The sequence below is a fragment of the Triticum dicoccoides genome, chromosome 7B (genome assembly GCF_002162155.2).
Source record: "Triticum dicoccoides isolate Atlit2015 ecotype Zavitan chromosome 7B, WEW_v2.0, whole genome shotgun sequence".
Classification (NCBI taxonomy): Eukaryota; Viridiplantae; Streptophyta; class Magnoliopsida; order Poales; family Poaceae; genus Triticum; species Triticum dicoccoides.
Window position 1 is genome coordinate 774,131,640 of NC_041393.1, and position 10,547 is coordinate 774,142,186.

Sequence of the window (10,547 nt, forward strand, 5' to 3'; positions counted from 1 at the left end):
AACCATGTACTGCATAAGGAGGATGTCTAAGGCGACTGGGGGGCGATTGGGGGGGGGGGGTGCGACGGGCGGTGAGAGCGCAGGCGCGCCACTTCACCTCTCGGTGATCGACAACGGGTAGGGGGCGGGTTTTGGGCGCTCGCAGACGCTGACGAGGACGATGCGGATGGGGATGCGGACGAGTCTCCGCCATCTCCGCCGTCGCCGACTCCCTCCGACCAAATCTGCGACTGGTTCAATGCCGGCTACACGGAAGAGGAAGTGGCGACTACCATCGACGAGGTGCTGCCCCTTGATGATCCAGGGAGGATAGGGCTGCACGTGGGCGAGAAGAGGGAGATGGTGCGCCGACTTGTTCTCCGGAGAACGTCGTCGACGGTGGTCAAGCCTTGGATGGGCCCTATCCCGAAGGTCAGTCTTCCTAATCTCACAGTTTTCGATTTAGTTCGGCGTAAGTCATGGATCATCGTTAAGAGGAAGAAGAAGGGTCGCCGGACGGTGGCTCGATCGGCGCCAGCGGCGTCCGCGCTGGTCACGCCCGGAATTCCGGGCTTCGGGATCGCTGCCGATCGAGCACGGCGTTTGAATTGGTTGCTTGGCCGAGAGGGGCCGATTCAGTGTGCTCATGGGCCGAATCTGGTTGGGCCGAGGTTAGCTGGGTATGAGGCCCAGGCTAAACCGGTGCCAACCCAACTTGTCTTGTGGGCGGCCCGAAGTGAGCTAGGTGAGGTGGACGGGCCGGGAACGAATGGGTATGAGGCCCAGGCAGGTCTTGCCCTGATCGCTATTGTGGGCGACGGAGGTTCTTCTGTTCGATCGACGTACTCTGCCTCCTCCTCGCCAACTAGGGTTCTTCGTCGTCGGAGTCTGAACCTGCGTTTTGCTGGGGGTGGTCGGGCTCGGCGTATTCTTCCGCTTCGGGTGATGGCGGGTCGCGGTGGTGCGCTGCCGCCGGGGAAAAAACCCGCCGTGCCCCCCGGGTCCGGTCGCGCAGGAGCTGCACCGCCGCCGGGCGCTGGCGGTGGTCGCTGGTGGCACCGACTGGCCTTGGTGGGGTGCCTCCACCGGTTCCGGCTGTAGGTCGGGCCAGGACCACGGTAGGTGCGGCTGCGGGCCATGGTGGTGTGTTGCCTTATGCCCGCCCGCCGGCATCTGGTCTTACGGTCGGGCGTGGTGGGCAGCCTCCCGGTCCTCGTCCACCGGCACCTGCAGTGTCCTGGATAACCGCTGCGGGCTGGGGTGGCGCTGCGCCGACGCCGCCTGCGCCGGGGCTGATGATCAGGCAACAGCCGAGGCCGGCCCCGCCGCCTCACCTCGTCGCCAAGCCTTCGCAGAACAGGGCTTGGACGGTGCAGACGCAGGCACCGCCTCCAGCTCAAAACCCCGGTGTTGGAGGTTCTTCTGTCGCGCCCCAGGGTCAGTGGGGAGATGATGGTTTCAATGCTTCTGGGGTTGGTCAGCACCGTGGCTCCTCGTCGACGGGCAGTGGTCGAGGATATGCTTGGTAAAGTGATGGCTCGGCGGAGCGACCGTTCATGGGTCCCCCAAGAGGTTTTGTTGAGGGGGCATCTGGCCTGGGCTATCGACAGCGGGGTTGTTTCCGCGGTCATCGTGGTGGTTGTGGTGGTTGAGATGGCCGGTACCACCCGCGACAGCCTCCTCCTCCTGTTGTCGAGTAGATGGCGGTTGACAGGTCCGTTGAGGAGCCGGTTTTGTCAGGTCAAGCTATGGAGGTGGTCTCGGCGCTAGATAATGCTGAGATTCCCGGGAATGAGTCCGGGTTGACAGCGTCAGTGGAGGCAACAGATAGGGCTGAGTCGGAGGGAGCGTCCAAGTGGGCGGATAAGAAAGAGAAAATGTTGTGCTATCGATGTGGTGGGAAGGGGCATTTTATGGCTGAGTGTGTGGCTGAACTTTGTGGCACTTGTGGCAAACCGGCAAATGATACGGGGGACTGTCCGTTTTTGCGAGATCAGGCACCGTCTCTCATGATGTATAGAGTGTACTGTGCTGACGACACCTTGAGTTTGACGACTGGGATAGTCAATTACTAGAGGAGAGGTTTCTGAGGCACAAATTGTGCAGAGGCTGAAGGAGCTAGCTCCAGGTGACTTCCAGTGGGAGCTTGTTAGTCTTGAGGACAAACTATTTAGGGTTGAGTTCTCTTCCGTTAAGGATCTACAGAGATTTCTGAGTTTTGGGATGTGCAAAGTGCCGGGTACTAATTGTGTCCTTGAGTTTCACGAGTGGAAGAGGGTCGAGCCTCAGGGCAAGCCTCTGACTCAGGTTTGGCTATGTTTTTCTAGGGCTCCCTCCAAGCCGATGCAGGATGCTAGGGTCGTGGCTAGTTTGGGTATTATGCTGGGGAGACAAGAGCCAGTGGATATGGACTTTACCAGAGCTCACGGGATAGCCCGATTGCTGGTCAGTGTTCTGGATATTGAGTACGTGCCTGAGGTGGTCAAGTGGGCATATCGAGGCCAGATCTATAACCTCGTGATTGAGTTTGAAGATGACAGTTTGTTCGCCGAGGCGGCTAACGGGACTGATAATGATATGCACGAGGGAGATGATAGTTATGGTCTGATGGAGGCGCCGGTTGCTGATAGTGGACGAGAGTCATCCACTGCACCGAGAACCGTTTCTCAGACGTCAGGGGATGGGACGGTACCACCCTCCATGGTGCCTACGACTGCTCTCAGATTTGGGTCCTTCGAGCCGGCCTCTGCGCCTCCGAGACTTTGGAGTGAGCGGGTGGAGTCTGATGAGGTGTTTGAGCACTCGTTACCTGTTTTGGAGTTTGAGGATTCTGTGAGTCCACTACTTGGGGTTTCGACGATCACGGTTAGGAGTGAGGAGGAGGAGGTTCCCTCCCACATGCTCGTTGATTTTCCTCGGGTCGAGGGCCCGGCGATGGAGGTCTCTCTCCCAGGAGGGGGTCCGGGGATGGTGATCTCGGATCCTTCTCCTTCTGTCGCGAGACCGGAGTTGCAGGTGGCGGTTACATCTGTTGTTGGGGGATCGGGGCAGGTGGCCTCAGCGCCCTCTTCGTCTCTAGCGGTGGTCGAGGTCCCGATGGTGGAGGTTGCTTATTTGGGAGGGGGTCTGGGGCAGATGGCCTCGGCACCTTCATCTCCTCTCGCCAGGCCGGAGATGCAGGCAGCGGCTCTGCTTTCCGGAGGGGGCTCGAGGCAGGTGGCCTCGGGGCCCTCTTCTCTTGGGGTGCCCAGGGGGTCCAGCCCACCTGGGGCGCAGATGTCTCCTGCTGGCCGAAGGGCCGGGGTGGATGGGGAGCTTGGGCAGGAGGCCCAGGTTCCACCTTCCCCCGGCTTGGTGCAGTCTCTCCGTGGTGGGGCGCGAAAAACGTCGCCGGTGCCGTTGAGCGCCCCCTCACTTCTCGACAGTCCAGCTGGTTCATTGATGGAGGATGACCGGCTGCATGCTCGGGGTGGGGCAGGAGGCCCCACAACTAGTAGGGCCACTCGGGAGGAGGTGATTGCGTTCGGTGGTATTCCGGATCCGGTCTCTGAGGGCCAATGGTTGAGCAGCCGTCTCCAGGATCATCCGGAGGTGGACGACATACAACAGCGGTGCACCATGAGGGCGGCCAAGCTTCATGACGTGGAGGTCACTACTGGTATGTCGGTTAATACTTCTAATTCTATTTTTCATTTTTCCAATGATGAGATCATTGAACTAGGAATTTCACTAGGTAGTAATGATAGTGAAATTTCAACTTCTCTTAATGATATGCTGGATTTAGAGGCTAAGCGGGCTTTAGAGATGATTCGTAACTTAGCTGCGGTTAAACCCATGAATAATTCTGATACTGATGCTCTGGGGGTCAGGGTGCTCGATAATTTTTGTGCGGATCTTGCTCATCCTCCACCCGAGCCTGAGGAGGAGGATGAGAGTGTGGAGAATGTTGAAGTGAGTACATGTGAGACTGGTTGTGAGGACCGGCTGGAGAGTATGAACATTCCTAAACGCAAATGGAAGCGGAAGATCTACTCGGATTTCGCAGTGCATAGGAGTGCTCGGATCCGAACGGCTAAAAAATTCCATGACGAGATATGAAAGGAATCTTTTGGAATAGCAGAGGTCTAAAAGACTTGGCTAAAAGAATGTTTCTTGTAGAGGCAGCTATTGAGCATAGGTTGGACTTTATCGCATTGTCGGAAACTGGTAGAGCTAACTTTTCGCCACAATTTCTCAATACTTTATCAGGCGGTATTGATTTTGACTGGCATTGTCTACCACCGCGAGGAAGATCGGGTGGGATCTTACTCGGAGTTTGATGCGATTCGCTAGAAGTCCGAAGTGTGGTCATGGAAGATTTTGCTGTTAAGTTTAGGGTGTGGTCGAAGGCCGATGGGTTTAACTGGGCTTTGGTGGCGGTGTATATGGTGCCACAAAGCCCGAACTAAAACCGGATTTCTTGGCTGATCTGGTTAGGATTTGCGGTTCAGAGCAACTTCCTATCCTGGTGGGGCTGATTTGAACATTATCAGATGGCGAGATGAGAAGAATAATGATAATTTTGATGGGAGATGGTCATTCATGTTTAATACTATCATTGAAATCCTGGATCTGAGAGAGATAGAGCTTTCGGGCAGAAAGTTTACCTGGGCTAACGCGATGCCAAATTCGACGTTTGAAAAGCTGGATCGAGTCCTGGCTAGTGTCGAATGGGAGCAGAAATTCCCCTATGTAACAGTTCAGGCACTTTCGCGTGGTATTTCTAACCACACTCTTTTATTTCTTGACTCTAGTGAGGCCACCCATTTGGAAATAAAAATGCTTTTTCTTTCGAGCTTTCTTGGTTTGAGAGAGAAGGCTTCTTTGATCTTGTAGCCAGAGAATGGGCTAAGGATGCAGGAGGTAGGTCTGCGCTTGAGCGCTGGCATAATAAAATTAGGCACTTGAGTAGTTTCCTACGTGGGTGGGCTAAGCATCTGAGCAGGGTTTATAAGGTAGAAAAGGAACAGCTCCTTACACTTATTCAGTCCCTAGATGTAAGAGCAGAAACCACGGTTCTGCCAGCCTCGGAGCTTCATGCCAAGCTTGACACGGAGATGAGGCGGAAAGAGCTCCTTCGTGAGGAAGAATTAAAGTGGGCGCTCTGGGCCATGGTCCGAAGAGTTGTCCAGGGGGACGCGAACACTCAATACTTCCACATGATCGCTAATGGTAAGCATAGAAAGAAGAGGATCTTTCAGCTTGAACAAGATGAGGGAACGATTCTTGGTCAGGAAAACCTAAAGCAACTAGTAGAACGCCCGTGCGTTGCCACGGGCTTTTAATTTACTTTTTTAAATACACTTATTAATGCAATTCATATCAAATTTTGCATGTATAATTCTTTTTCTAATTGTGCATATAATGTATATGATATTTCAGATGTACAGAAAAGACAGCCTGCAACAATTGGAAAAAATATTGAAATCCAATTCATCTGTAATGTAACTCGATGATGTGTATGTACGAACTAAGATCGATGTGATGCGCATAACATATTCCCACACAGGTCTAGAATATTGTCTTTAGCTTCACTTGCACGGTACTAAGCAAGTATAACAAAATATTTCTTAAATCATAACCATCGCGCTCAAGTAGGGCTGGAATTCGAGCCGAGTCGAGCCAGCTCGGCTCGACTCGCTAGAACTCGTTTCGTTAACGAGCTAGCTCGACTCGACTCGTTACTATAACAAGCTCAAACCCAAGATTGGCTCGACTCTTATAACTCGTTTAAGATATAAAAATAAAGCCGTCAAATATGATAAAAATGATTATGTATATATTAAAGATATATATATCACTAAACAATTGTAATTTTCTTGTAACGCGTGAGTCTCCTAGGAGGCTAGGCCTTCAACTGCTCGGCCTTGGGTTGTGCGCGTGGGACATAGGCTGTTTAGTGGTTGATCTTTCTTTGTATTGGGAGTGGCTGATCTATTGTATCGAGCCTAATGAGTTACACGAGTACTCGTGAGCCTAATGAGCTACTTGTTTAGCTCGCGAGCTTCGAGCTTTTTTTCCAGCCCTACGCTCAAGCAATATATATAATTAGCATGTAGAATTAATGGGGTTAACAAGTACAAATAGATTTTCCATCTGTGGTTTACCTTTTTATCAATAATTCACTCAACATCTTTCTCCATCAACTATCTCCACAACCCCCAGTCCATGTTTGCCGCGTCAATTGATGACATATATGGCTCCCAATCCATCCTTCCTTCTCCATCAACACAGACCTTGAATTTGAAACACGTAATGATGCACTCGTGCTATATTTCACACTAAAGCTCTATCTCTCTCATTATAATATGCCAGTGCTCCTCTCTCCTTACATCCACTCTTTCACACTATATATCCATCTCTCGCTCTCCCACTCTACCACCTTACATCTCTCTCCCTCCCCTTCTCTCTCCCAACATCTCTCTCTCCCCCTCCCTCCCTCGCACACAAACACACATAGACACACCCACTCCCCCTCCGTCTTTCCCTCTCCCACAACTCAAAACTTAATTTTGGCTCAGCTTAATGTTGCTCACTGTTAACATTCGACAGCTATAGTATATCCTAGAGGCTTAAACATTAAATGGAAATGTTAACTGGCTAATCCTGGCTCATTTACTCCACCACTATGAAGCACACAAATTAATGGTCATACTCCCCGCAACAAACAAAAATGACTTCACATGTTATACTTTTTAATCCACTGCTATACTTGACATGGGCAACATGGCAGTAGTTCTGATACTTATTCTTGCCTATATTATGATTTAAGGAAAAGTTAACTGGTTAGCAGTCGCTCAAAAATGGGTGGCAATCGAACCCCTTTTTATGGCAGATTTAGTTTTGAGACGAGATCAAACGATTACAGTTTTAAAAACAGAAATTACCTTCTGCCACAATCGAACCCCTTTTTATGGCAGATTTAGTTTTGAGACGAGATCAAACGATGACAGTTTTAAAAACGGAAATTACCTTCTCTGACAGAAACTGCCCTGTCGCTCTGAAGAAACTGTCATCCCCTCTAACTAAAAATGTCACTGAAATCGTTCGAAAATTCCAAACCCTCCCAGTGACCGTTTGCCAGCTAAGGGGGTCCATAATTTATTCAGGAAACAAGTCAAATAGACCCAAAGATGAATACAGAAGGATGAATAAAGATGAATGGCATCAAGTACACTCTACTTATCACGAATCAAGTAGTGGTTAGGCAAAACCACGAATCATGTAAGTGGATTTTGAGCTAACTTATCCTAAGTGTCGCTTCTCCTTGTTCTTTTTTGCTCCCTCTTGTGCTCTTCCTTCCTACTCAATAGTTAAATTTTAGTACAACAGTAGCAAGGCAAATTTTAGTAACAGGGTAATTTTAGCACAAGAAGTCTTAAGTATCTTAAAAAAAGTCAGTAGAAATCAAATATCAGTGCAAGGGGATATTTTAATAGGTCCATAAACAATTCAGTACAAGCCAAAATTTCAGGATCCTTAGAAATTAATAACAACCCTTTATTTTTCACCATTTATAAAACTGTTTAGAAATTAATAACAAACTATGGCTTCCAAGAACAAAGTATGCCTAGCTATGAACAAAATACATTTACTATTCTTTTTCAGCTTCCAAGAGGGAAAATGATAAATGTAATTCTGAGAATGTAAAGAATCCAGCTTGGCTATACAGCAGCAAAGGCTTGTATCAAATGCCTCCAACACGAGGAACCCATGCTATGTATTCAAAACCCCGATCATTTAATTATGTATTGTATCAAAGTGAATAGATAAAGACAATAGAGGGAAAACAACTCTATAATCTCTATCGCAAAAAAAAAACATATAGTACCACAAACCTCATGGAAAGCACCAATGAACAAGTTCTCCAGATGGCACTGTCCTTAAATGTTGCATACACAAATGAAACATGATTTTCTTTTACTAAGACACAATTTTCCTGTTCATTCATTTAAAAAAATACTTACCCTCTGGCACAGATCGGAATTGGGAGTTGCGAAGAACTAATAACACATCCAGATAAAGGACCTAGTGGTGGATGAATACCAGTAGCAAGATTGATAAGTTGAAGAATTATTCTATAGAGTGTAGCGATCTGGAGGTGGTTAGAGCACTTACCGCAGCAGCGTCTGGGATGGCGAGGTGGTGGACAAAGGGAGGAGCACAACACCGGGTCTCAGCTGCCTCGATGGAGCCCGAGGAACTCCGCCCGCCACCATGCGGACTCCTCTCAACACACAAAGCATGTAATGGACACATTGAACTCCAAAGGTACCTTCATATATACATTGTGAAATGAAATAGCATAGCCGCTAGCTTGTTACTGGTTACAATATGGGGAATAAGTATTTGTGTTGATAGCAGATGTTCAAAATAATGGCGGGATTGCCTTGCTCATGCACTTTTAGAGTAGGATGGAGCGGTCGGCCATGGCAGGCCGGACGCAGTCCATGCAGATGAATTTCATCGGCTGTGATGTTGTGCACGCCCTTGTTCTCCCCTCCTCCCGAGGTCCCACATGAGGCCCTGTCCTCGATGATGGGTGGTCGATGACGACGCACACGACCCATATGTTCTCCTTGTCATGCACAACGTCCACACTGCCATCTAGTCCTAGACCAAGCACGAATTGAATCAGCGAGCAACCCTATCTCCGTTACTAATCTTCCTATATATCATTGTAAAACATCAACTTGCACTCGCTGTAGAAATTAGTACAGTACATGGTTGCATGCCGTTGCAACAGTTTTGTACAATACAAATTTAAAAGTAACCAGGTTTGATCTATTATTTCAGATAAAAGTGTGGTGAATTACTAATTGAGCGTTTTAATTGTCTGTAGCTTTGTGAATTGTTTTGATCTTTGCTTTTGTAGCTAGAAAACATTGCATATACAAGCCAATAATGTTACTCTTTATTCTAAAGTCGGAGGAGGAGTAGACCAGATCATGGAGGGAGGCCAAGTGCCTATGGACCACAACATGATATGAATACTTAAAACATGGAGAAACATGCATTGCCAATTATATCGGTGCATTTGAAGATGACGGTAACTGGTTGTGCGCTTGTGCTTCCCTAGTAGCACGATGTGAGTCTAATTCCTCCCCTGGAATGTTGCCATGTCTCCCATTTAGTTTCCCATGATAAAATTGCCATATTTTTAGTTTAAAAACATCTTGTATAGTTTTTTTTTTGCCTATCTCACCATGTCCCATGTACAATCTTTTTTACATGTCTCCACATTTTTACACTTTTCCTTCTAAACCATTTCATTTTGTCGTGGTAATTCTTTAATTTGTCAAAAACAACACAAAATGGCGAATATTGCCATGGCAAGTTTTAAATTTCATTTGACCTTTATTAACAAGACGAAACCCTGCAATATTTAACTCTTATTGCCATGGCATGTTTTACTATTCATTTTACCTTTATTAACATGGCGAATTTACCGAAACCCCCATGGCAATTTTTAATTTTCATTGCCATGGCAAGTTTTACTATTTATTTGACCTTTATTAGCATGGCGAATTTATCGAAACCCCCATGGAAATTTTTAACTTTTGTTGCCATGCCAAGTTTTACTATTTATTTGACCTTTATTAACTAGGCGAATTTACCAAACCCCCATGGCAATATTTAACTATTATTGCCATGGCAAATTTACTATTTATTTTCAATGGCAAATTGACCCTGATTAACATGGCAAATTTACCTAAATCCCCATGGAAATATTTAACTTTGATTTCCATGGCAAGTTTTACTATTTATTTCACCTTTATTAACATGTCAAATTTACCTAAATCCCCATGGAAAATATTTAACTTTTATTTACATGGCAAGTTTTACGTTTTATATGCCGATGGGAAATTGACGCTCGTTAACTTGTCAATTTTACCTAAATCCCATGGCAATATTTAACTTTTATTGCCATGGAAAATTTTACTATTTATTTCGCCTTCATTAACATGGCAAATACTGACATTGAATAAGTGGTAGTTTTAGCACTTAGAACTTAGAAGCATGTAAACTATTTTCGTTTTAACAGCTTGTGGCTTTTTTATGGACGTCAAATTATATGCATATATGTATTTTTCGAATCCATATTGAGGCTGTTGTTTTATTTCAAAGAGGAAGGTAACTTTCTCTGTATGTTCAATTAAAAAATTAGCTGGTGCTTTTGCGTGAGATAGTTGGGCCTGTTTTTCCTTTAGCCCACTTGTTTTAGCCCGAGCATCCTTTTCTTAGCGATCGTGCACAGGTGGTCGGGTAGGATCGTGCACAGGTGATCGATCTCCCCTTAGGCGTTGTTTGGATACGTGATACGTAGAGAACTGGTTCTCCACAAATCAGGAAAACGATGTAACAAACTAAAATCCTGTTTGGCAACTCTATCTAATCCGTGAATATAGAAAATCTGGTTTTCCATAATCCAGGATTTCGGGTATATGGAAAAACGAGGATTAGTCGTTTTTCTAAAAATGCGATCTGGATATACTCGATCGCTAACTTTTTCTCTGCGCCCGTCCTTT